General features: G+C 48.4%; 1 protein-coding gene across 3 annotated transcripts in view; it reads right to left on the bottom strand.

Moving 5' to 3' along the window:
• Positions 1 to 5: 5 nt before the first annotated feature.
• LOC116949422 (protein bassoon-like) overlaps positions 6 to 27,969 on the bottom strand; it is a 174,343-nt gene continuing 146,379 nt past the window's right edge. For all 3 annotated transcript variants that reach the window (XM_076071997.1, XM_032966752.2, XM_032966754.2), the window contains 2 exons: positions 7,638 to 7,756; positions 6 to 7,169 (listed from right to left, as the gene is read on the bottom strand). The gene's annotated coding sequence lies outside the window, so the exon portion shown is untranslated. The remainder of the gene's footprint in view (positions 7,170 to 7,637; positions 7,757 to 27,969) is intronic.

Genomic DNA, 27,969 nt, shown 5'->3' with positions numbered 1-27,969 from the left:
TGACATTCTATTCGCATAACATTTGTTTATTTCCATAACATTTTATCACAACACAGGAAATAATTAAAATTCTTTATAATGAGTCACAAATATAGCTAACATTATTTTTAGTATTGTTTTTTTTATTTTTACACATAATTGCAAGCCTCAGATAAATTGAATTGTAAGGGCATTGTAGTGTGATTTCTCCACATAAAATATTCAATATGCATTTAATCCAAAAAACATCAATTATTTCACTGGAGCAGATACATTTATGGATACATTAAATTACTAATATGATTCACAAAGTTAAAATGTACAGTTAAAAAATTACATACATGATGGGTCGATTCACATGGGTTGTTTTCATGCTTTAATGAATAAAAATCTCTTCTCAGTGACGTTAAGTAACCAAAGCTGCACATTTGGATGTGTATTTTGAGGAAATATATTTTTTTAGCAAAGAGTTGCATGACAACACAATACACATTATTTTGGCTGTACTCACGTAATAATAATAATCCCACACACTGTTTTGTAACTTCATAATTCAACACAGCCGTACAAAACGACACTGACTCGTAAATGTGATGCCTACAATGCCCTTACATGAATTAACACATGCACATTCATTTCTGCACCCATTCCGTGCGCGATCACAGGAAAATTCCGCTTTCTTCAAAGGCCGAGCTGCAGAGGCCATCACAGTCAATGGTGTCAAAAGCCACTGCACCTCGCCATCACTCCCTTCCTTCTGCTAGGCCTCTCTCAGCCGTTGCACGGTTGACAACAAGCCTCATGTTCACCACCACCAATTACTTTAAGCTCTTCTGCTTAGTCGCTGGTCTCAGCGAAAGCTTTTTGAAGCATTTAACAACAACGGTAAATATCCTCGCTGGAAATGCAAAGCCTTCCATGCTTTAGGCAGGAATGCAGACGCATGTACGGATTTCCCCAAACTCGACAGCACTCACGGACATTTAAGGGACATGGCGACACGTTCGAGACACAACATTGGACTCCAAAGCAATGGGGGGGGGGGACACAGCGGAGCAGACTCTCGTGATCTCTCCTGCACTCCAGTGCATTGTGACATTCAAGGGAGAATATTTACAGGAACACCAGGCAGATAGACGCACATGCACGTTATCTTCTGTGGAATGCTCGTATTGGGTTTTTTTGTTGTTGAGAAATATCAACTCCCACCCGTTATGTACACACACACTATCGTTATTTACACGATGTACATGGCAAGTGCGTCTTAGTAGTAGATTAACAGGTTTAACAGTCACGTCACAGCACTATCCTCCAAAGATGCTGCTACTTCATTAATATAGCAGGGCAACTAAGGGGCATTGTGGTAACAATCTTTCGAATCGTTGCCACTCTCTGCCCTTAGAAATGTGCTTTTTTTTAACGAGTAATTCTTTTTTTTTTGGTTGGCCTCCACTAATCACTTCGATGCTGCGATGTTGTTCATACACCGACATTGACAACATGGTTCTGTGTAAATCAATGACACCGATTCGTGACTTCACCACTATTTGAGCTGCAAAACGTTCGACCTCATGCTTCTTCAAATCGATGTGAAGATTGAAAACACCCAACGCTGTTAGTTGAAATGTGGCTCATTGTAAAAACATGTTTATGGCTGATGCGTTTCGGCAAAGTTAAACACAACTTCTTAACGACTCACAAGCTAGCTGTGGTTTAAATGTCTATATATACATTCTTGCGGGAAATACGCATTTCCTCGCATGTGACCTGAAACATATAACCTGTGGATTGTACAGATACCATTTACAGTAACTCGTAGGCTTTTGCGACCAATATCATCCATAATGGAGGTTTTTGGGTTACAGCGTGTAAATTTACCAACCCAAAAACCTCTATTATGTACGATTTAACTGTTAACGCAGAAGTCGGAACAACACTAAGCCCGCAAGCAATTACAGTGTCGCTAAAACATTGCTCGAACAACGTGTGTTGTTTCATTGGCGGCAAAGAAGCAACACGAGTGGCATTGGTGGGAGGGGAATTCCCACAAAGAGTAGCTCATGAGATATTTCCTAAATGGCATTCCATTGCCCACGATGGCATCAGTCATTCAACATAAACCAACACAAGAGGACGTCACAATTAAATAAGCAATCATCCCAAGCAAATAGCAAAGCCCTGATGGGCAAGACAGCATTTCGTACAATGTTATTTCCAAACCAGCTATTATGTGATACTATAGTAGTGACAGATTCCATGTTTCATGGGAATATTCCCCACGAGATTGTTGCCATTGCTGTGCATAGACTGTTACGGTCCTAAGATTTGCATATTATCTGGAAGCTCTGATGGCTGACTGGCTCGATCGCTCACGGCTCCTTATGCACATTCGCAAGCTGTCATCCATCCATCCATCACAATTAGGAACGAGACGTTGGTAACACGAAAGGGTTAAATATTTACACCACCACCACCACCCCTGCGTCGATGCCCTCGTCACGCGGGAGCTCCGTTGTGAGAGGCTAGACACGTTTGCTGGACACGCACACATTTATAAACCCTTGCGGGAACAAGCTAAAACAAGCATCGGGCGATATTAACAAACGCAGGCGCATTGGATGGCTGACCATGATGCCACCATAAATAAGGCAAAATTATTTCAAACGTTAAATCAAATCCGTGTTACACAACCTCACGCATCACTGAGTATTAGCAATTCAACTGTAGCCAGAGTCGACATGTCAGATGCTTTACAAAGGCATTTTGAAAGAGAAAGTACAACGCCGCCTGGACTAATATTGGCTTTTGCAAAGCGAATTATCATTGCCCTTTAATGTAACAATTAGCCCGAAGGGCATTGTCAAGTTTGACTCATTCAGGCCCATTCATTGCCATGTAAACGCAGTTTTGCATCACTGGAACAAACTATGCACGTTCATACCTTGTTCTTTTGGTCGAAACGTTTAGAATGAATGTTGATGTGTGGGCTGAACAGTATTTGAAGTGTTAAACAATTCAAAACGCATGCAACAGTGCACGTGCTATATTTAAGTGCTCAATTGAGCAATGGGCGGTTGCTCATCTCTTGTGGGGGGGAAAAAACAGAAGGGAAAAAACGAAACCAGTAGGGACAACACAAATAAACCAGTAGGAACAAACTCCACATTTCTGTGGGCCCTGCCTCAATTTAATTTCGAGTCATTATCCACCACGATGGTCGAGTTTCAAATGAGTGCAAGTGAAACACATTGCCGATTTGCATCTATGTATGCATGTTGCACTCCTTTCGCACCGTACGTAGCCAACCGCGCTAATCCATCGGCAGTAATGAGCCGAGTTCCTGCAGTAGTGAGGTAAGGTTCACGCGCACACACAGAGGTGACCACACATCCACACACGTCCGTAGCAAGCCGTGTAATTCCTGTGCCTTGAGCCTCAACGCTATCCCTACAAATCCTTCTGTTTGAGAAGCTGAGTGACAACGGCTGAAGCTCCGATTCATTTAATTCCTAAAGTCACTTTAATTATGTACAATAAATTAGTCCATTCAAGCAACGCAGTGTTTATTCTAAATGAGCATGGAGGGTTTTGTATTGAACACAATTATACATATCAGTATATTAGTCTATTATTATACATATTAAATAACAGCCAAGAGGGTTTCAGACAGATAAAATAAATTTTAAATAAATTAGTCACGCTAAATATAACTTTACATTATTTTTTTTATAAAATAGTTAAGTGTTTCCCTCCTTAAGCGAGGAAGAGACTACCCTCCCTCATTTCCATCTCCAGCCTTAGTCCAATGATGGAAATTCCATATTCCTATGTCACGGTCAGTATATCCATAGGATAACCACTGCTGGGTTAATACAAAGTGGTAGCTGTGTTTTGCAGTCATTGACCACCGAGGAGTTGATGGATCACCTTACCTTGGTGAGTCGTATAATCAAACCGCTGTACCACCTACCCAGCTTTAAATATAAAAGAGGCACGGTATTGAGTACATCTGTGCACACCGATAATGCGTTATTCTTTTGTCTAGCATCTTCGCCAACTTCACATGTGCGAAGATGCTTCACTTACAGACTGCAGGCATAAGCGCTGTTAGTAAGTCCCTATTGTGATCGGCATGGCAAACGAAGGGATTGGTGTGTGTAGCGCTACCCACGCCTGACCGCCTTTGTATCCCCCTGTGCAGATGTTGGCACACTACCACACCAGGTGCTCATTTTGTGCCGAGTGAAACTTGGAGAGACCTGGGCCAGTTTTCAGACACCAATTGGCAACACTGCTGCTGTGTGTAGCACAGTCGGGAAGTGATTGACGTCATCCTACATCGCAATGTGCTAAATACTACACCGCTGCTTCTCATTAAGCACACACACACGTCAATATTGCAATTAAATGTTTCATACTCTGCCTGAAAATAAAAATTAAAATTGGCAAAACAATAATGCACATTTAGGCATCTTCAATTGACACTATTGAACACAAACAAGGACACAAAATCCACAAATCGCACCTCCATCCTCATTTCGAAATGCAAAGCGATCTGGCACGCACGGCACACGAGTGTAGAGTCTCCCTGTTCCAGCGAGCACTGGGTGAGGGTGGCATTGATCTCCACCAGCCGTCAACATTCCACATTCCTATGACAGAGCCGCTTGCAACGTCGGACGAGATCGCGAATAACGTCCTGCAAAGCCGTGTCTCATTGTATACAGCCCGGAGAAATGACGTGCCAAGTCAACCCTGGGGCGAAGAGTCAAGCGCGCAAAATCATTACCGCAAGTCAAGCGCAATATTCCGCACCTTAATATCAATGTACATTATACACATCAATGGAAAACCCTGCGAAGAACGGAGCCCTCGTCGAAGCCGGATACTCTTAACCCGCGACGATCTCGGATTCTTAACGCACCGCCGACGCTTGTAACGGGGCCACGCGAGTCACCGCACAGCGTCTCGAATCGACGGCGCACCACAGCAACCGGCGCACGCGCGGGATCTTTGCTTGCTGTCCTGTCTCGTGTGTGCCCGTGTGAAGGGGCCCTCGCAACAAAGCCACAAGTGTGGCGTTGTGACTCCCCTGACACTGGCTGGCAATCGCTGCTGCACACGCAAGATAAGACAACGAGCAAAGATCCACGTATAGGCTGAGCAGACTGTTGGTGCAATTGCTGTTAGCACGCAACACAACAACCGCCATTCGCCGCTAAGTGGCGGTGACGTCACCACGACGCTTGTGCCAGGCCATGTGCACCTTGTCAGCACGCACACACGCACACACGCACGCAATGTACCATGTGGATTTGTATCATGGCTCTCTTGAAGGATTCTTTATTTTGTTCATTGGTAGAGGTAATTGGCAGAGGAGTTTTAGGCTTTATAATGTGTCGCTAGTATTTTACCCAGGAATGCCTCACTGAGTCCACAGGATGTGTAGGTGTTTGATTACGGGTAGTAGATGGAGTACCTGGAGAAAACCCACACGGCAAGTTTAAGTCAGGAACCCATTTGCTGTCCTGACATCTTTCGGCCACCTTGCAGACTGCCATGTCTTGGACAGTGGGAGCATACTACGCTCCATCTCTGTGTGATCCACAAATCCCACCTCCCAATGCGTGCGCTACCGTGCCAGGCTTGATGGTAAGCAGGTGGCCACCCACTCTCGTGGATTATAAATCTGTAAATCGCATCCCTCGTGTCTGGAGGGGTAAACAGATTTGATCAGTGGCGCTTACACGCTGTCCAGCAAAAGGCAAAGGCGCAGCCGTGCCATGCCATGACCACGCCCCATCTCTACCACCGGCAGAGGTGCAGTGGCGTGCATGTTTTCCTGTTCTTGCACTCGCACCAGAGGCGAGAGTGCCAGCGCTATAACCCATCACGCACGACTCTCAGTGACTCTACTCAGAGTGCTGGGGGTGCACAGAAGCAGTGGGGGGGTTAAGAACCCAGCGGCCTGTTTCAACCGCCCCCTGAACAACACCACAGCAGCATCCGTACCAGCATGCAGCACCTAACCTAGCCATGCTTTGCTGGGTAAAATCGGCGTTGAGAGTAATAATTATATTATAATTATTGATGTGCCCTTGCTCGCTCTGATATTATAATATAACATTACAATGATTATTATCAATATCTGCAATGTCCCGACGTGATAAGTGACCACCTTTTGTACTTATAACTTCATGAAGCGAGATGTTACGTGATGGGTCTCTTCTTGGCCTGTCATGTAGAGCGAAGCGCAGAGCTTGGGGTGAAATTGATTTAAAATAAAAGAGGCGAGCCAGAGGGCAGAATGTAGAAAGAAAATGGATCGCGATATGTTACGTAAGGTACGCTCCAAAACGACGCTAAATCATGCAGGAGATATTTTGAGATGCGTGGATGCTGAACATTGAAAATCGTACAAGTGGGGAAGTTAGGCGTGGGAAATGGCGCTGGTAAGAGATGTGCTCTTGCTTGCGAAAGAAAGTCTAAGTCAAAGCATCTTGAGATTTCGCAAAGACGAATGTTGTGGAGTTTTTTTTTTTTAAGTCGAGGACACGTTGCCAACGATGGGCGATGGACTAAATAAGAATGTGAGCAGGACGGACGCATCACTTTGGAGAACTGAGTTGGTCAATGAAAAGCAAAGTGCAAATGTTTTAAATGAATAGTTGCCAATCAGTGCATATTACCTAAGATGATGTATGGATCAGAAATATGGAAAATTACTAAGAAAGTGGAACAAATGTTGAATTGTGCACAAAGAAAGCATGAAGAGATGTATGTTATGAATTACACTGACATACGTGGAGAGGAACACGTAGATCAGAGAACAAACGCGAATGACAGGTGTTGTATGGACTGTTGAGGAATGTGGGTTTGGGCAAGACGCATCACAAGAATGGATGCTGACTGATGGATGAGACAGGTCATGGAGTGGGAGCCAAAAGATGTGTCACGGTGCAAATTAAGCGATTCGGTCATTTTGTGCGCACACTAGAGATAGCTTGTGGCATTTTGAAACTGTGGCGTTATTGAGGAGATGCCTTCATCCAGCAGTAAATAGGCCATAGCTGATGATGCAGCTTTAAAGGCTTCGTTCCATGAGATCGAGGGACAGATCCATTTCCCATGAAGTCACCAGAAGACTTGCGTATTTCAGCCATTCCACAACGTATAATCGTGCTGCTGTCCTGCAAAAACGATGCAATAAAACGCTGTCAACATGTTTGGTGTGAACCATGGACATTTAAATAAAATATTGAAACAATTTAAGATATAGTTCATACAGCAGCTCCAAGCACGTGAAGAAAAAAATGTTTGCCGATTTGACTAAAATGTTTTATCAAGTACCTTGGTTGTCAATTACTAGGGCCCCATAAAAAAATGGCAATCGCCCCGACATCCTGCCTCCTGAAGGTGGGAAACCCCCTACAAGCCACGCCCACCATGACTCAGATGATGCCAATGACCTCACCAAGCCCTGCCCATCACCTCCCGTCCAGCGGCACACGTGGGTACAGAGGTGAACCTTTTTCCCCGCAACAATTTTTGTCGATTCGTCGAATAATCAAATAATCGGTAATCAATTACTTGATTAATCTGATAGCCCAGCTCTAGAAAATGCGTGAATATAAAAAACATGCAAATGAAATCCTTACCTTTGATTGGCTGGGATGGCACCACAAGTCTGCGCGAGCGTTCACGGGCGACAGTCTGAACCCCGGTCTCACTGAACCAGTTTCGAGCGGCAAAGTGGCTCCGTGTTCTTTCATCTTTGCTGGAAACAATGAAACAGACGCACAATGGAGAATGTTTAATAGAATCTGTGAATGACGAGAGAGAGAAACGCATCCTCCCAGAAAAATAGTCCAAGCTAGAAAACCCGAAGTTTCAAACAACACACGACAATGTGTGAAAAGCTCCCCTCTGCCTCTGTGCATTATGCAAACATTGATCGGCGTTTCCTCAAGTATTGCATTGTGGTCTTCTTGTCTTCGGTCACCATGAAAATACTTTTGAGCAAATGTGACTAATACAAGGGAGAGACAACTATAGATCGGTGTCAGCCTTATTAGGACTCATCAGCACAGGAGGGTCACCAATGTTTACGGGCTCTGGGAACCATCTGTAAATCATGAAAATGATGCAATTCATAATGCGCACAATATATTACAAAAATAAATGATCGAGGCTCTGAGGTGTGGAGCCAAGCTCAGTGTCCCTTGGAGAGAGGTGTGGGGCCTTGAAGTGTCTCCTCTTATAAGTTGCTGTGGATTGAACGCTGCTGCTGCGAATGTGCAGCGGGAGGATGATGATGGTGGTGGCTGCTAGAGAGAAATGACGCCCAGCGGGGATGGCCCCGGATCTTTGTGCAGACAGGAGGAAGCGTGCGAGTGGCGCTGCTGCGGAGAGTTCCACCGTGAGCTGTGGTGCCGGGAGACAGGCGCTAGGGGGAAGACGGTGATTGAACACAGCAAGGACTGTCAGAGGCACAGGCAGAAGGCGACGTTGTCGCTGTCCCTGCTGGCGACGTGACGCCAGTGGAGGGAGTGTCAGGGCGTCTCGCCGTGGATGGCAGGCGCCGGGGACGATGCACGCGAGTTTTGTTTTGCGACCGTTGGAATTGCTGGAGGTCACTCGACGAAGGTCGAACAGGAAGTGAGTCGAGATCCAACGACGCTGCCGACGAGAGCGTTGGCGACTTCAGCGGCGACGAGCGGCCACGAATGGCGCAAGGCCCTGGGGTGGCCGTCGCCAGAGTTGCTGGTGGTGCGGTGTCAGAGTAGCGGTCGGAGGGTCAAAGGCGGCCGAGTCCAGGGTGGCGCCGTGGAGCTCAATGTGCTCGGAGCATCGGGACGTGGACCTGAACCCAGCCACTCGGCGTTGCTGGCTCAGTGCTCGATCACAGTCGTTGCACTTTCTCCGAGCCACTAAACCACCTTCCCATTATCATGATTATCATGACCATAACTCCTGAACCAAAGCTAGAAATGCTTTGGTATTTGCATTTGCCTTGTACTGCTCGCTTTATGGGGGTCTTTTGGCGAGCACTGGTGAGACAATGCCAGGAGGCTGTCTCTCGTGCAGGCCAAGTGGTGGGATTTTACACAAAGTAGTATATATTTTATCGACCTCAGAGGGATAACAATGGGTCGAGCACTGGCTGTGGTGGTGCATGCCTCGAGCCCAGTTGACGCGGTGGCATGGTTGATGGATCATGCAGAGATCATCATCAGCCGTGATCTATCCACTGCTGGATAAACGCCTGCCCAAACCGTCGTCACCGTGGCAGGAGATGTGTGACAACCAGTGACCTGCTGCCACAGTGATTGGTTATTTTGAACACGCGCTGTTTATGCTAATCATGAGCGCCGTCGCGTTCCAAGCCACCACTTCCTGCACCACCACCACCACTGCCCGCCACATTGGCGATGTCAATGTGCGCCGTGCACCTGATCCGGGAACGCAAATTGACCGTCTCTGGGCCTAGAGCCGAGAGTCATGGGAACGCAGCATTACTGTATCCTACCATCTGGTATGAGAGGTATTTTCCTTGGTAGATTATTATGATCCTTGTTTGCCTACGAAAGCCTCAAACTCAAGAGGCTCAAGAGTTCCCGCAGTAGGGGGATGGAGGAGGGGTGGGGGGGTCGACGATTGTAATGCGTTTCCTAATAAAGTAATTTGCGGTGTCATTTAGAAAAAAAAATTGGTAATTCCATCCACGACGCCGGCACGCACGCGCACAAAATGGCTGCTCTTCTCCACATGACGTCACGAGATACCTTGTTACTGCCCATTCCCCCGCACCTCCGATTGGTAACGATTGGCTACGTACGGTGCAATAGAAGTTCACCATACAGTGCATCGTCTCCCGCGAAACATGCGGCGCATATTTCACGATCAATGCATCCGCAGTGTTAACCAGGGCGACCGGCTGAGTCCGAGCGGCCAACCTCAGCAACAGGCGGGGAACGTTTTCCTTCTCTGGGTGTCAATGCAGCACCGTGGTTTACTGGTGAGACGTGTCCCACCCATCACGTGTCCCACCCATCACAACCCCCTGTGCCCCCCGCCCCCCCCCGTACATTTTAGAAGTTCACGAATAAATGGCAAGTGACGTCACACGTTTTTATCTGAGATGAGCCCGTTTCACACACCGGCGCCACGGTGGGGAAAGGCCTCACGGTAGCGAGATGTTAACTACCTCGCCTGGTAGGCAGAAAGTCATGGGATCAATCCCAACCCTTTATGCCTGTATATTTGGAGTTTGCTGTGTGTCTCTCTCTCTCTCTCCTCGTGGTCGCATGGATTTTTCTCCGGATCCTCCGATTTTTCCCTCCACATTTAGAAACGCGCGTTTTGATTATTTGGCTGCGATAAATTTCCACGTGATAAGCCACTTCGTGGGGCTATCATTTGTGGCAAGGTCGCTTCTGAAAAAGAGCTATTTAGCTCAGTGGGCCTTACCTGGTAAAATGAAAAAAATAGTTTCGTTCACAGTTTATTTTATTACGGAGAAAAGATTGAAAACGGGTGGGACCGAGGATAACGGGACGCCTGCTATAATAATAACAATATACATGTATAAAGCGCCCTGAACGCCATCGTTCTACGGGCGCCATAACGACCTGAGAACGATGCACTGCACCAACACCACCATGCAGCCACGCCGTGGTGCAATCGACCCATCGATTGAAAAAGATTCCCACGCCCACGATACGCGCATAGAATTGTGCGAGCAGGAGTACATTTTGTGTTCGAGTGCACTGTAGCTACTGGATTTTACCAAACGAATGTTGATTCTCGAATGCAATTGCGACCACCGAATTGTAAAAACCAAAAAAAATAATCGAATCGTGATGAGAGCGAATCAGATGGTGAGATTTAGTCGGGCAACAACGGGTTGCGATTGGTGCGACACCAATGAGGAGGGCCGGTTACGGAGACAGCCACTGGGGTGGTGGTGGTGGTGTCCACGAGAGTCCAGGGAGCAAGGGGAAGCGACGACCCCCCCAGAGCACATCTTGCGGGTCACGTGTCGACCTTGCAGCAGCCGTGGGATCTGGCGGAGGTTAGAGAGCACTGGCGAGGCGTGGTGACATCAACGACTTTGGCCACGACGACATCTGGAAATGTTACAGAGACCCTCGGTCTGAGCCCTTGGTTAGACGTGCAGCCCTTTTGTCCATCCACTGCTGGATGAGGGCCTCCCCACGCCATACGAGTCACGGGGATTATTTGACCATACGTGCACTGGCCTCTACTGACAATCGCCACGCCACCAATTACTCCAGAACGTATTTTACTAAAAAATACTTTTCATGGGTCAATGGCTATTTGTCTACAACTTTAATTACTGTGTTTGTTATTTCTTACGCCATTTTGCCAGGGAGTAAAATAGGAAAGAAAAATCCGACGATGTTTAGCAAAACGTACGATATGATAATCATCGCGGGCCCTGTATGGTACAGTGTAGCACAGAGCCGCCACATCGTGGTGACCATGCATGGCTGTTTAAGACAGATCCTTGAGGGGAAATGCGCAAAGCCCTCTGATGGGTTATTCTCTGTGCCGTCAATGGGAGATCCAAGACAAATATTAACTCTGTGCATTTGCTCAGTGCATACATTATTCGAGGGGGGTGTAATTAGTGACATTTAGTTATGTATTAATAAATATCGAAAGACAGCCCTGTGCACAATTACACATACATCTGGTGCCACAATATTGCAATCTCTGAATCATAAGGTAAAAACCGAGAGGCAAACTGCATTACAGGAGGCCGAGCAAAGCTCACGAAGGTTAAGCTGATCTACTCCGCCAAGTTATTGTCCTAGAGGGCAGCATAGTCGCTGTTTATCTGCACCTCTGATTCATTAGCACGGTTGGCCACGTACGGTGCGAAATAAATTGACCACACAGACATTTATCGGGGTCATAACTGAATCAAATACATGAAATGTTCCCAAAGGTACAAGCATTAATTCATCATAATAATGGCCATTTTTATCCACTGCTGGATGAAGGTCTCCCCACACCGTCGCCATCTCTCATGGTCCTGCGATGGCTCGATCCATCTCTCACTCCTGCTCACGAACTCATCTCATTTGCTCCATCTGCACGGAGGTCGTCCTCTTGGGCGGGTCCTCTACTCTTGTTGCCATTCAGTTACCAGTCTCGCCCATCTGACCACCCACTGATGAAGCACTGCCCAAGTCCGCTTATACCACCGTTCGTGACAGACAGTTTGGGGTGTCTCTGAAGTGTGTTTGTTCCCCGATCCACATGCGTACTTCCGTCTCTCGATGTGCGATTCCACAAATGCACCTGGGCTCGTGTGTGCATCAATCACAATGCACCGCACACAAGCGTCGAACGCAGGCCTGTCCGCAGTAAATGTTAACTTAACAGTGCCCGTCGCTGGCTTGCGCGGCCAAACCGCCGGTCTCCTGCCAAGGTTGTAGTGCCAGATGTAAACTTCAAGGTCACGCCCGATTGGTCACAACGAACGCGCACCATTGACAGAAACACATGCAGCTTGTTAAGACGTAAACGCGCGCAGCTGTCAGCCTCCACACGCCACCGGCACGGCACGCACCACGTGATGCTAAACAAAGGGCTGCTGCGGTTCCCTCGTCGCCAGAGTTTGCGCGGACGCAATGGTCCCAGCTATGGATGTTTACAGCACACGCAGTAGCTTCTAGAGGGGTGGGTGGGGGGGGTGTTGGGTTAGCGCTCACGAACCTGGTGGGGCCAGGTTTGATTCCGGCTCAAGGCCAGCATGATTGGTGTACATCTGAACCGGTTCTGCGCCTTTCCTTAGGTCGACTCCGACCGAAGGGACGAAGATGCGCCTTTACCTGGCTGAGAAATGTTGTGCCACGTGATCTTCCCGAGCGGCCCCCACATGGAAATTGCAATGTTAGAAAGACACCCCACTCATTTAATAAGCTGCACCACTGCATTTATAATCCCACGGCAGCAGCAGCAGCAACCGTATCGGCAGCGGAGATGCAATCATCCCGTCTTCTCCCTCGGCATTAATGACCCTACTGCACACCGCGAATAAAACGTAATTTATTCGAACGTGCAACAGCTACATCAATATAAATGGTCATATTACTGGGACACTCAGCGCAGCCTGGTGTTGCAATTCTTCACACAACATTTGTGATTCCCGACTCGAGATGAATTGTAATTCCTGACGTGGGGAAAATGGGGCCCTAGGTGTTCCCGCGGATTAAAGAATAGCAAATGAACATCGTAAACACTGTACGAGATATGCAGCACGTCTCTCAGTGCAGCGCAAGTAGGTTGACCAGATGAGAGAACACTGAGCTACACACAGACATCGTCGTCGTCACCATCATCCGCTGTGATGTCTGCTGTGCTGCGAGGTGGTTAGGAAATAGCAGTACGGAAAGTGGGTCCATGACGCACCCATGCAGTCTTAGTGCGCCTTCATAGTACACACTTCACTAATAGCACTAATATGTCAGTTGAACTTCTTTAACACGGTACGCAGCCAACTGCGCTAATCGGAGGTGCGGGAGCAGCGGTGCAGTGGTTAGCGCCCTGAGCTCTGAACAACCCTGGGTTTGATTCCCAGCCACGGCTACCGTCAGTCGAGTGCGATATCGAAACCGGTCCCTACACCACCCTCTTTGCACAAACCTGCACTGACCAGCACGGTGAATTATGGTCAAACAAACCCCACATGACCGGCGTGAAAGTGATCGGCAAGGATTTCATCCAGCGGTGGATTAACAGAGGGTCGCAACTCGGTACTATGAACAAGGCTGACTCGGACAGTCTGCAACAGTTAATTGTCTCCGTACATTCGTATACCGCGGGACATTTACACTTAAACCCGCGCCCTTTATTTATTGAATGGCGAGCTATCGGGATGCATTTCACGTACGCTTTTGCCCGTCTCTTTAAAATTACAAATCCGTGAAACGAGGCTTGCTGATAAGTGCCATTAATCGTGAACGTATGGCCCACAGAGGTTGCTATTTACGGGGCGCGGCGGTGGCTGGGGAGGAGGGGGGCTAATGCCGAAGGACGGGAAAGGGGCCTCTGGAGTGACAGCTTGTTAACTGCTGCACCCATCATCTGAGCCATCGCTGCACGGTCGACCCTGCAGCCTCGCAAGGACACGCGGCGGGCAACGAACTATGCTCTCGCGTTAGCCAAATAGAGCCAAATAAGAGTACGGTGGTGGGTGGGAGGCGTCAATGACACGGGCGATTGGACGAAGAGACAGGCAGGGAGACGATAGACAGGCAAGAGAAATGAACGGAGAGATGGGCAGACGAGTGAACGGACGGATGATGTGAAGATATACGGGTAGGAAGGCAGGCAGAGAGGCAATACAGACAAACGGTAGACACATTGACGGTCAGATGGATGGATGGATGGGACAATAGGCAGGCAGAAAGGTGGACAGATGGATAGACAGATTTACAAGCAGACAGATGGACAGTTGAACCAATGGAGAAAGACACAATAACAGACAAACATATGAACCAAGACGTAGATTTGAAAACCCTGTACGGTACTGTCAGATGGAAAGATGCAAAAAGAGAAAGGACGGACGTCGACACAAACATAATGCTGCCTTGTCACACAGATAAAGAAACCTCCATTCGGGACGCTTGCAGTGAGCAGTGCACCACACTGTGTCACACTGTGTCTACAACTCTTTATCCACACTCGGGATGCACCGTTTGCATACCTCGCGAAGAAATAAAGTTGGTTGCATGTTAAATGCGATAATTCATCTCAGAGCTGAAATACGCCGATTTGTACTTAAGTTGAACTTCTTTCAGGGGAAGGACAACAAATTAAACACCAAAAGTAGTTCTACAGAAATGAGTTTTTAAATCTAGATTTACAACTGCGTATCTCCAGTGTCTTTCAGTCATCGGAAGGAAGAGCGTTCCAGACGGCCACGGAAGCGCATCTGAACGTGCGCAATGCGGTGGAGCGTCTTCGGTTCGATGGCTCGCCAAGAGCCGCTTCGAAGATGACCGGAAATTTGACGGATTCGAGGTAAAACGCCAACGGGATGTGGTCGAGTTTTTGTGCACGCGGTCATTGGCGAGTGGCCTAACGTCACCAGCACAGCGGGTAACGTGGCCGGCACCGTTGGTGGCTGCCTGCGTCCAGGCCCAGCGCTCAACGGAGCCAGCGCAGCGTTGGCGCCCACAGCCAACAGACGCCGCCGCCTTAGCGACAAACGACAAACGCGTGCACCAACGCTGGCCAACTCTTGACTCTTCAACGAGTCCGTTAAAACTAACAACAACAATAATAATACAAATACATCAGGCAGGTGGGAAATGGCTCGGTGCAAAAGTGTCCATTTGGACGAATCGGTGGTGGACCGATGCAGCCTGACACACCAGTCCTCGTAGAACAGTCTTACACCTACTTGTGAATTGACATTCACATCTACGTGTGAATTGACATTCACATCTACGTGTGAATTGACATTCGTCTTGTGACCGATTCGACATCACGAGAAGCGATTTCGACGCGCCGCCACCACGCAAGATTTTCTGAACGGAGATTGCGAACCGCGGGAAAGTCACTAAGTATTGCGAAGAATTCGGTAGTTTTTGTGTGTGTGTATATATACTGAGCACCACCAGTGTAGTACCGCCGATACGTTCCTTGACGAGTGGGGTTTAGCAGTTGCTGACATCGCCGTCACGACGTGCAGATTGCTTCAACTGCCCGTTGCCAATTCGCACCTCGCCTGAAACGATCGTGCTCAAGTGAGAAGAAGGTGACTCTCGGATGGGGAAGCCCTGGAAGACTCGCGGGAAGCAATTCACAACTTAAATGATGAGGGATAATGGCTCAAATTATCGTGTACGACAAATGTCCAGTCTTCTAAAAGCTGTATGTTTGTAGAACTGTACGCAACCAACCAGACTAATCAGAGCTGTAGATTTCATATTAATATAATCATCATTATTATAATATAATAATTTTTATATTATATAATAGCTATGTAATTATATAGTTTTATAATTGCATAATTATCATGTAACATAATTATTATTTGGTGATTATTGTGTGGCAATTTGACTTTACATTAAGGCTACAATTACACTCAAGCGACTTTATTTTATGAGCTCATTCTTAAAACAAAGCAATAGCCATGCAATCACAAACATGTGTGTGAATTTATTTAATAATGGCATTAATTTCAAGAGGAAGACACTGAACATGGTTAACTGCTGTACATATTGGCAACAGAATGCTAAATTGATTGCTGGAGCCTCGGGCAACAGAAGCTGTTAATTACAATCAGGGCGATGTAACATTGCATTGAAATTAGCCACAGGCAAGGCTGTGGAATTGTGGTCGATCCAAGACGTGCTCTTTTGAGAAGCCGTTCTACAAAAGGCCGCTATAGTTTCACAGCCTGGGCGAGTCTGCTGCGCACGTGAAGCTGGCGCCCTGAGTGAGGCACGCACATTCAGTTGAGTGGGCAGTTTGCATCACTGGGTAGCTGGCTAGCTGGCTAGCTGGGTGTCTGCGTGCATCGGTGGTCTGCTGGGCGCGGCGGGCGGGCGGGCGGGCGGCTGACGTGGACAGGAGGCTCGCGTCGCGATGTGCTTTCGTGGCTGGACAGGAGCACGGATGGATTTGTTGGATGGCTGGGATTTTGTGGGTAGTTAGGTGGCCGTGTTGTTACGTTAGCCGCATGGCTGTGTGGCTTGGTGGCTGGGTGGTTAAGTAAGTAGGTGGCTGAAGGTAAAAAAAAGAGGTGGCAAGTCTGAATGACTGGACGACTGGGACACTGGGCAGCTTGGTTTTTCGGTAGATGGATGTCTGGCTGGTTCGGTGACTGCGTAGGCTAGCTGTACAGACAGCTGAGTGGCTTGGTGGCTGAGATGGCTTACGTTTGAACGGCAATGTGGCTGGATGGCAAGGTGAACATAGCTTTACATGTATTTCTCGTTTATATATCTCTCTATAAAACGCCCATACGGAAGGTAGGTATGCTGCACAGCAGTTCACAAGGCCTTCTGGATATGTTTGTAGTTGTCATGTACGTAAGATAACATTCAACACCACTTACGAAATCAGACGTGTTATTTTCTACACTGCACGACAAATAATACCAGCTACCCGAATGACATGCTCGGCTTGCTAAGATAAAGTCGTCGACACTGTATCATAACAGAGATACATTCCCTCGCATGGCGTTTGTATAATAACTACAGGTGTACTATGAAGTGTGAGTCAGCTCCTGTGCAGCCACTTGTTGCATCACGAAGTCGCATTGACCACTGAGAGATTGCGACACCTTGGGGTGTCCTTCATCCAGGAGTTGATTGATCGTGGCTGACAGCACATCATCCTGCTAGGGCTGTCTAAACGAGTACCACTTTGTGAAGCGTTATTAATAGTCGTCCCGCAGACAAACGGGGTTCTCGTTCCAAAGGGCGGTGAATTTTTTTGCCGCTGGGTCAGCGCTGCCAATTGACCTGAAAACCACCCCACATCCCACGCTCATCACTTAATCATTACCCACTTAGCCCCGGCGCCACTATCCATGACCATTACTGGAAAACTCCTCGTATCCACGTTGATATTGCCCGGGGATCAATAGCTCGGGTCCCACTATCTGTGTGGGTTATCTGCGAAATTTCTACTCTTTATCTGTAGGGCAAAAGATGGCGGACAACCCCGCCGTGCGCGCCATGCGGCTTCCCTGCCCGCAACCGTTCAGTTTTGAACATTCCCATCACGCTCCAAGAAATACGCGGCTTCTTCCACGCAGATCGGCCTTCTTGTTTCGTCGCTTTGGAAAAGGTTCACTTTGGACGCCCACAAATGATGACACCCACCTTTAATCGCGCAAAGAAAGGTCAAACTACTTCCCGAAATTAAAATCGAAAAACCAAAACTGTGTGCGGTAATTTCCACGGGACTACTTTGGCCGTCACTTTTTAACACATTACGAATCTTCAGCGAACAACAGGCAAGGATCTCACCCGAGGAAGTGCACTCAACAGTGAATAGAGCAGGAGGCCTCAAACTCAGCCTGCACGAGAACAGCGACGCAGCAACGCGCAGACCGCGCCGCTCTCTCCCATTGCCTCCGAGTCTTCTAAGACCCGAGGGCAAAGGTGTCTCCTGTCCTGAGAGCGTTGTTCTTCATTGCAAGTCCCGCGAGCCACGGGTGGCACCCCTGGTAGCCTTTTGCGCGGCCCCTGACGTGTGGACCCCGACAATACACAACACGTGACAACACTCCCCACCATAATCATCATCATCATCGTGCTGCTGTCAAACCCACAATTGTTTCAAATGTGTGGCGGCCCTCGCACTGATGATGTCTTATCGGCGAAAGTGCCCCCCTTAGAGCCACACGCGGGATGCTGCTCGACTCTGTCAGCAGCCACGAATCGGGGGGGGGGGGGCTGCCAGCAGCCGGCCACAGAAGAGAACACGTGGCAGCGGTGAGTCACGTGGTTAGTCTCCATTAGAGGTTTTTTGGGGTTAGATCGCGTAAATATGTGTCGTTAAAACCCGCCACCACCCGACACAGCCAACTAGTAAGGGCTGTCACGTAAGCATAACGTGGCCAATTCGTCACTAGTACAGCACACCGGTGTGTTGGAGAGCCAAGCTTCAACATTTACAATCTGAGTACGACGTTTCGCCAGTAATTACAACTAGCTTCATCAGGCGACAGCCAGATTTGTGATGTTCACCTGTTTCGTTCCTTATATAGATGCGTAGTTGTGTTGACAATGCAGCTGCGCTTTTGCACAATGTGGTGGGGGAGGATTAATGAGTCAACGCATATTATGCATGCGCATTATGCGAGCCCTTTGATCTTGTCTTTCCTGTCCATCGTGTATTAAAATAGCCGTACCAACGGTAATCCCTATTGATTCAAGTATGGTGGCCTGTATAGGCATGCATTTAAAGAACATATTATTTGATTATTCGCTTCTACGCAGCACTAAGGCGCTAGCTATCCGAACGGTTAAAATAGTTTTTATTTCTTTAAATTTCGATAGATTATCTAATTAGTCTTATCAAAATCAATTGAGTGTCCTTGTTGGCACGCATGTTCTGCTACTGCTGACAGTTGCATTTGGGAATATTTAACATTTATTTGATGTTCCTTTAGTTTTGTGTTGATCATTAGTCCTGTTTGCCCAAAATATAATTTTCCACAAGTGCAGTTAATCCTGTACACACCTTCTGTTGATAGCTTCGGTGATACATATTTTGTACCAGATATTAATTTCTGTATTATATGTACCGTGCCAAATCTGACTCGGATGTTTTGTTTTTCCAAACATCTGGCTAGTTTATCAGTTACTCCCGCAATGTACAGTATTTCGATCGTTTGAATTACTTGGGCAGTTTCAATGCTCGTGTTATTTGATTTGGTTTTCATTTGCAGCGCTTTTTTAACATGTTTAATTAACGTCTCAGACTGTCGCCATGTGACATTTTCTTAGCTCGATGAATGCCGATGAAGCCGCCACACAGCCATGCAGCTAACGTAACAACATGACCACACAACTACCCACAAAATTCCGAGCCATCCAACAATCAGCCATCCTTCTGTCCAGCCACAAACTCGACGAGCCGGTTGAACCTCGGATGACCAAAGTCTTGGTTCAATCCCAGGCTCTCCACAATGCCGACCAAAGTTCGTTTTGAACAACGTGGCCACCTGATGGGGGAGGGGCGTTCGTTCAGCGGGGTCCTCGCCCCGTGGCGATTCAGGGATCCCTGGTCCGGCGGTCACACAGAAGAGGCGCGGGAGGTGTCGCCAGGGGGGGGGTTGCTAGGGGGGTGTCGTTAGGGGTGTCGCTAGGGGTGTCGCTAGGGGTGTCGCTAGGGGTGTCGCTAGGGGTGTTGCTAGGGGGTGTCGCTAGGGGTGTCGCTAGGGGGGTGTCGCTAGGGGGGTGTCGCTAGGGGTGTCGCTAGGGGGTGTCGCTAGGGGGTGTCGCTAGGGGTGTCGCTAGGGGGTGTCGCTAGGGGTGTCGCTAGGGGTGTTGCTAGGGGGGGTTGCTAGGGGTGTCACGGGGGGTGTCGCTAGGGGTGTCGCTAGGGGGGTGTCGCTAAGGGTGTCGCTAGGGGTGTCGCTAGGGGTGTCGCTAGGGGGTGTCGCTAGGGGGGTGTCGCTAGGGGGGTGTCGCTAGGGGTGTCGCTAAGGAGGTGTTGCTAGGGGGGGTTGCTAGGGGTGTTGCTAGGGGTGTCGCTAGGGGTGTTGCTAGGGGGGGTTGCTAGGGGTGTCACGGGGGGTGTTGCTAGGGGGGTTGCTAGGGGTGTTGCTAGGGGTGTTGCTAGGGGTGTCACGGGGGGTGTCGCTAGGGGGGTGTCGCTAAGGGTGTCGCTAGGGGTGTCGCTAGGGGTGTTGCTAGGGGGTGTCGCTAGGGGTGTCGCTAGGGGGGTGTCGCTAGGGGTGTCGCTAAGGAGGTGTTGCTAGGGGGGGTTGCTAGGGGTGTTGGTAGGGGTGTCGCTAGGGGTGTTGCTAGGGGGTGTTGCTAGGGGTGTCACGGGGGGTGTCGCTAGGGGTGTCGCTAGGGGGGTGTCGCTAGGGGTGTCGCTAGGGAGGTGTTGCTAGGGGGGGTTTGTAGGGGTGTTGCTAGGGGTGTCGCTAGGGGTGTTGCTAGGGGGTGTTGCTAGGGGTGTCACGGGGGGTGTCGCTAGGGGTGTTGCTAGGAGGTGTTGCTAGGGGTGTCACGGGGGGTGTCGCTAGGGGTGTTGCTAGGGGGTGTTGCTAGGGGTGTCACGGGGGGTGTCGCTAGGGGGTGTTGCTAGAGGGTGTTGCTAGGGGTGTCGCTAGGGGGGAGTTTGCTAGGGGTGTTGCTATGGGGGGTTGCTAGGGGTGTCGCTAGGGGTGTTGCTAGGGGGTGTTGCTAGGGGTGTCACGGGGGGTGTCGCTAGGGGTGTTGCTAGGGGGTGTTGCTAGGGGTGTCACGGGGGTGTCGCTAGGGGGTGTTGCTAGGGGGTGTTGCTAGGGGTGTCGCTATGGGGGAGTTTGCTAGGGGTGTTGCTAGGGGGGGTTGCTAGGGGTGTCGCTAGGGGTGTTGCTAGGGGGTGTTGCTAGGGGTGTCACGGGGGGTGTCGCTAGGGGTGTTGCTAGGGGGTGTTGCTAGGGGTGTCACGGGGGGTGTCACGGGGGGTGTCGCTAGGGGGTGTTGCTAGGGGGTGTTGCTAGGGGTGTCGCTAGGGGGGAGTTTGCTAGGGGTGTTGCTAGGGGGGGTTGCTAGGGGTGTCGCTAGGGGTGTTGCTAGGGGGTGTTGCTAGGGGGTGTTGCTAGGGGTGTCGCTAGGGGGGAGTTTGCTAGGGGTGTTGCTAGGGGGTGTTGCTAGGGGTGTCACGGGGGGTGTCGCTAGGGGTGTTGCTAGGGGGTGTTGCTAGGGGGGTGTCGCGGGCATTGCGATCCGCGCTGCCCTCGCAATCTTTGGCGCTTCCGTCGCGCCGCGCGAGGCGTGGATTTTGCTCCGTCCCGGACCGCCCGGCCTCTCCCCGTCTGCACTTCTTGCGCGGCAAGGGCCGAGGCGGCGGCGGCGGCAATAAGAAGAGGCGCGAGGTTTATCAACTGTTATTTAATGAGACATTGACGTGCCTTTGAAAGAGATGACTAAAACCTTGACAGTGTAGTGCTTTACCGCTCACTTCAAAGTCTGGCAGGGACAAGGGCACAGGATACCTCATGAATGACTCATGACCAGATGGAGGCATATTTACACTCCTCCTCCTCATAGCAATATTTCTCGCACACAGGGAAACCACACCGGAGCAAAATCCACATTGTTGAAGAGAACACTTCAAAGATGTTATGACGAAGAAGCTAAATTGAGCTGCCAGTGTAATGATCTCTTAGTCTTTGGCCGCATGATATGTTTGCTAGAAAGCGTAATCGTGTGCGTGTTATGTGTGAGTGTGTTTGCAGTTCAGTTGGCAGCGGAGTTAAATATAAACCGGTTTTGAAAGTGTATTGGATTGCATTGATACGAAATATTTCAGCACTTCCAATGTGTAATTAATTTTGCTCAACGATGGAATGTTTTATATTGATAAGGGTTCAAAGATTAACTTCCGTATGTCATATTATATTATTATTACACTTGTTTGCACCCAGGAAAGAAAGCCTCACCGAGTCTCACAATTCTAAATATAGAGTCTTGGAAACGAATAATATTTGTGGAAATTTCTAGAGAGCATAGTTTATTCTTTATTATTCATGGGCAACATTTATTTCTTCATCGTGATAATGTTGGTGGTAATACTAATTTTATAATAACAATTTAATACTTTTTTTATATTATTCAACAGCGGATGTTAAATTATTATTTAAGAATTGCTGTTGAATTATATTTAATAATCTTGACTTAAAGCTGTATTTAATAATTGTTATTAGTTAATAACTTAATAATAATTAGTAATAATAATTAGCAACGCGCACAATCCATAACAGTTTATTTGTTTGGGGTAAGATCGCGTGAACATAAATGTGTCGTTAAACCCGCCACCACCACGTGACAAATAGTAAGGGCTGTCACGTAAACAGAACGTGCCAATCCGTTACTAGTACAGCACACCGGTGTGTTGGAGAGTACATCCACAATAATTACAATGAGTACGACGTTTCGCCAGTAATTACAACCGGCATTATCAGGCGACAGCCAGATTTGTGGAGAAATCCTCCTCCTGTTCCATTCCTTAAATAGAGGCGTAGATGTGATGACGTCACTTGAGCTCTTCGCATTTGAATTGCAATGGGTATCAATCTAGATTTGAAGTTTTCGTGACTGCAGGGATCCATACTCTTTGGTTCTTTCGGTAAAGTCACGTGGGTATAAAATAAAATAAAAATATTTAATTAATTTTATTTTTTTATACCTACGTGACTTCACCGAAAGAAGCAAATAGTATGCAATGGGTATCATTACCGCTTGGGTTATTCACATGGTAATCAACGCACGTGATGCATGCACATGATGCAGAGCAGATTGTTCTTGTACTTCCTGTCTTTTGCGTGCAATAAAATATCAGTGCCTGTTATTGTCCACGTACACGTAATCCCTATTGATGTATGGTGACCTGTATAGGCATGCATTTAAACAATGACACATTTATATTTACTCGCTCTAACCCAAACAAACCTACGTGATGGATGGTACTGGTCGCGAAATCTTCCTCCGCGTCAAACGCGCACAAATGTCCACTTGCCCGAAGGCAGTGCCCCTGAGGCGCGGAGTTCCAGCTCAGAGACCCACTCAGTAAAATTAAAATATAAAATATGTTTTTTTGAGAAGGGCGCTTAAAGGTCAGTAAAGAGTCAGCGCTGCGAATGTGGAGGAGGCCGCCGGCAAGAGAGAAAGAGAAAGCAGTGGCGATCGTCGTGGTCCTAACTCTCGGTGTCGCGAGCAACTCCCTGGTCGAGCTGCGGAGGGTTAAGCCGCAGCTTCGCGATGTCTTGCTGCAGCCACTGCTGGCAGAAGAGGCCTCGGCTAGCGGGGGCTCGGGAGAACCCCCCCCCCCTAGAAATGCACCTCCCCAGAGGCCCCCCCCCTAGAGAGCCCCCCCCCCAAGAGGGTAATTGGCCTCCTCTTCCACGCTGGCCAGATACATTGTGACACCACAGTGGCTAGGAGATGTTGACTACCTCGCCTGGTATACAGGAGGTCGTGGGTTCGATCGCGACCCCGACGCCTGCTGCTGTATATTTGGAGTTTGCATGTCTCTCTTTCTCATCATCATCATCATCACGGTAGCTAGGAGATGTTGACTACCTCGCCAGGTATACAGGAGGTCGTGGGTTCGATCCCGACCCCGACGCCTGCTGTATATTTGGAGTTTGCGTGTCTCTCTCTCTCATCATCATCATCACGGTGGCTAAGAGATGTTAACTACCTCGTCCGGTATACAGGAGGTCGTGGGTTAGATCCCGACCCCGACACCTGCTGGATTATTCTCCAAGTCCTCCGGGTTTTCCCTCCACATTTAGAAACAACACGCGTTCAGAGTATTTGGCTGCTATAAATTTCCACACGATGATAAGCTACTTCGTTGAGCTATCATTTATGGCCAGATCTCTTCTGAAAAAGAGCTACAGTATACAGCTCAGTTGGCCTTACCTGGTAAAATAAAACATAGTTTAGTTTTATAGTGTTTTGGAAGAAGTGGGAGTGCCCACACTTTTCCCGAAAACATACGACCTGCAGAACAACCATGCTCTGCCAATTTATATAGCTGGGTGGATCGAGGCTGGGAATAATTCCACTCGTTTACCCAGGAAGCCTCACCGAGTCTCACGACTGCGTTTCACGAGGCAACGGCCCAGGGTTTAAGAAACTTGCACTATCGCTTTCACAGCCGTGCCCATGAGATCGAACCGGTGACCTCTGAATGTTAAGTCAAATGTGCGAACCCATCACGCCACTGTGACCCCTTCCGAAAAACGTTAATATCAACTCTTTGGTTTGAATCCTTGCAGTCACGAATACTTCAAATCTAGAGTTAATATCAACTAACACATGAATAAAGGCAAACTGGTCACACACACTGAAAAACAGTAATTTGACATTATTGCTACCTGCCTTGGGAAGTCTGTTTAATCCACAGCATCAGAAGTAATAAAGCTTGTGGATCAAAAGGCAGAATCTTGAACCCAACTTTTGATCTAAGTCGACATACAGTATAGTACTTGCTGCACCAGCTATGAATGTTCCGTGTGATGTAGTGAATAACATAGTTGGAAACGCGGGTATAGCACCGCTGACCAAAAACACCAAATGCACATGCCTAATTACATGATGGCTTTATGAGCGTGTGTCACATGAACAGCAAAAACACCGAGTAATTCCAGATGCAGATTGAACTTTCACGCCATGAATCACCGTGGAATGAAACAGAACCAGTAACGACACCAGAGTAGCCAAGTCACATTGAAAGCAGCTTTCTTCGAAGGTTATTTTGGAATATTTCACGTAAATCTGATCCGATGTGAGTGCATGCAATTTTAAATTAAAACATCGTCGCCTAATTGAAAATGGTCATTATCGCTGCAACACGAGGTGATAATGGGAAGATCTATATATAAAAATAAATATATATTTAGCGTACAAGTGTCCATCCATGACGCTCTGCTGTAGAGTGTTAAGAAAGAAGGACGCAGAAATAAACACGTGGTTCATTCGGTGAGGACGTTCACACAAAATTGTCACTGTTCCAATTTCACAAGACTTTTCTCCCCGAAATTTTGATTAAAATAACCCTCCAATACAAACTGATACACCTTTATTAAAATAACCCTCCAATACAAACTGATACTCCTTGATTAAAATAACCCTCCAATACAAACCGATACACCTTGACTAAAATAACCCGTCCAATACAAACCGATACACCTTGATTAAAATAACCCTCCAATACAAACCGATACACCTTTATTAAAATAACCCTCCAATACAGACCGATACACCTTGATTAAAATAACCCTCCAATACAAACTGATACTTCTTGATTAAAATAACCCTCCCAACGAATTGACTGGTGGTTGACAGCACTGGGTTAACGACCGCGCACGTGTTCACGCTTGGGCTGTATCGCATCACGTCCGAAGTTTTGATCCGCCTGCCCAGGGAATTTGGTAAGAATAAAAAACACATCTCGATATTTCAAGAGCCACAACGCAGTCCTTAAAGAGCCGCATGCGTCTCTGGAGCCGTAGGATGCCGACCCCCGTGCTTGTCAATACACGAGTCCCCAGAGCAACCAATAATATGAATAATGCCACCGTGGCCAAAACCGTTGAAGTCACCGCGCCTCGCCAGTGCCCTCTACCCTCCGCCAGATCCCATGGCTTGTGACCTGCAAGATCTGGCCCGAAGTCTTCTCTTCCCCTTGCTCTCTGGGCTCTCGTGGACACCACCCCAATGGCTGTTTTATGTAACCGGCCCTCCTCCATCCTGCATTCGTGTCCCATCCAGCGCAACCGTTTTTTGTCCGAGTAAATCTACAGCGCTCACCCGCAATATTTCCTTCCCGACTACTGAATTTCTCATCCTGTCACACCACGGATTTAGTTTTTATATCTTAATAACCCTTTCCTTTGTGTTGAGTTAAAAGTACACAAATGCGTCATCCGAGCACAATATTCAAAAGCGTCCAATAATCGAAACTCACCAGGCGCCGTGGTGAGCGTCAAATCTAACATCTACCCTCTGATTCCATCAAGCAAAAATTTCAAGCTGTTAAAATTACTACGCGAGTGGCTCCCGTGCTGCAGTTTGGATTAATGCCACAGATGTGTGTCTTAAGTGGTCTATCCTCATGGCTGGGATAAGGCATTATGTAACTGTGATGCATGTCTGCACTCTGGGGGGGAGAGCAAAGAGGTTATTTGAAAAATAAAACAGCACAACACGTACGCTGGAAACAAAACAGTCTTCGTAACAATAGCACAAGTGTCATAGTAAGAGATAGCAGCTGATTAAGGGAATACTCCTAGGCCATAAGTCATTTATTCTCTGGGCTAATTCCGGTATATTGTACGTGTACTGCATAGGTTGTCTTGCTGGTACCGAGTGTTCGACATACGATGTCCGACATTTCGCCCCACGTGCTGGGAGATTCTTCAGGAGCTGAACGTCACGTGGTACACGTGTCATAGTTTGTTCATGCGTATTTCTTAACAATAAAAAAGATATCCATAGACCGATGCTCAAAAATCAAAGCATCTCCATGCTTATCTTAAAACGCTGGTGGGGGAAATTCCACACTCGCATGATGGGGGCAAGATATTGAATAGGATAGCCACTGTTGACTGCCCGCTTGGCAGCGATCATTTTGATCGAATCTCCCTCCCTTCATTCGTCTCTACGGCCTCACAAAAACAGCTCTCCCTGTTGCTTCCCACTTTGCGGTTCATGGCTTAGAGCCTTGGCTTAGCAAAATCTGAAATACTGGACATGGGATAAAAGATAACATGCTTTCCAATGCCTTGCTCACGCCACTGCTGACATAAGCCCCCCCCCCCACACTCGAGGGAGTGCTAGAGCCATTCGGGTGGGTACTGTCTTGCCAGATGTCTTCTCGGAAGAAGTGGGAGTTGCTCACACTATACCCCACCGCAAGCAGCCTGCCAATCGACTGCGGTGAACCCATTCGCACTACTGATGGGTGGACGGAGGTGGCGGGGGGGGGTTAAGAAATGTGGCCCATTGTTTAAACTGCCGCACCGCGAGATAGAACTGGGGACCTCCAGATTGCTCGTCCGGTTTGCCAACCCTTAGACACCACGGCAGGCATCTCTTCTGAAACACACGTACTTTCCGGAAGATTGTCCGAGAATTTAACTCTTCTGTTCGAATTCGCTGAACGCGAATAAATGATTCATTGCCGTGCAGATGTCTCTCGTCCGCCGAGATAGCCATTAAAGGGGCTCCCATCCTGTGTGCCCCCCCCCCAATCCATCCCCTTCCCTTCCCTCGGTCAGAAATCTCGAGATCTGCGGAGACGCGAGCGAGGGGGGGGGGGGCGCGTGCGGAGCCGGCAGAAGGCGGCGCGCGTTTTAATCGCGCTGCGGCGTGCCGCACGCTCCGGGGAGCGAGGCGGCCTGATTGTTATTCTGCACCGGGCTCACGGGCTCGCGAGCTCGCGGGCTCGCGGGCTCTCGCAGGCTCGCGGGCTCACTCCGCTCCGCTAGCGCGGCCCGGTGAACGGCGCAAACAGCGGCAGCGGCAGGCCAAGTGGACGCTTCACATTTGCAAGCCCCCCCCCCCCTCCCCCCACATTCACCGCTTTAACAAAACGGTGGCGATGATTAAGAGGGTTGGTTTATTTGTCCTGGAGAGCCTCGTTGATGCCTCGACACTTTTCTTTTCGGCAGGGTCCTGCATTGGGAGTCGGTTTTATCGTGGTGTTGGGTGTGGGATGAAATCAAACATGGGAGGTTATTTAAGCGTACATTTTGTTGATTGG

This window comes from Petromyzon marinus, chromosome 36 (assembly GCF_048934315.1).
Source record: "Petromyzon marinus isolate PM22_M1 ecotype Great Lakes invasive population chromosome 36, UKy_Petmar_22M1.pri1.0, whole genome shotgun sequence".
Classification (NCBI taxonomy): domain Eukaryota; kingdom Metazoa; phylum Chordata; class Hyperoartia; order Petromyzontiformes; family Petromyzontidae; genus Petromyzon; species Petromyzon marinus.
The sequence above is the reverse complement of the archived record's forward strand: the minus strand, read 5'-3'. Positions and strand labels throughout refer to the sequence as shown.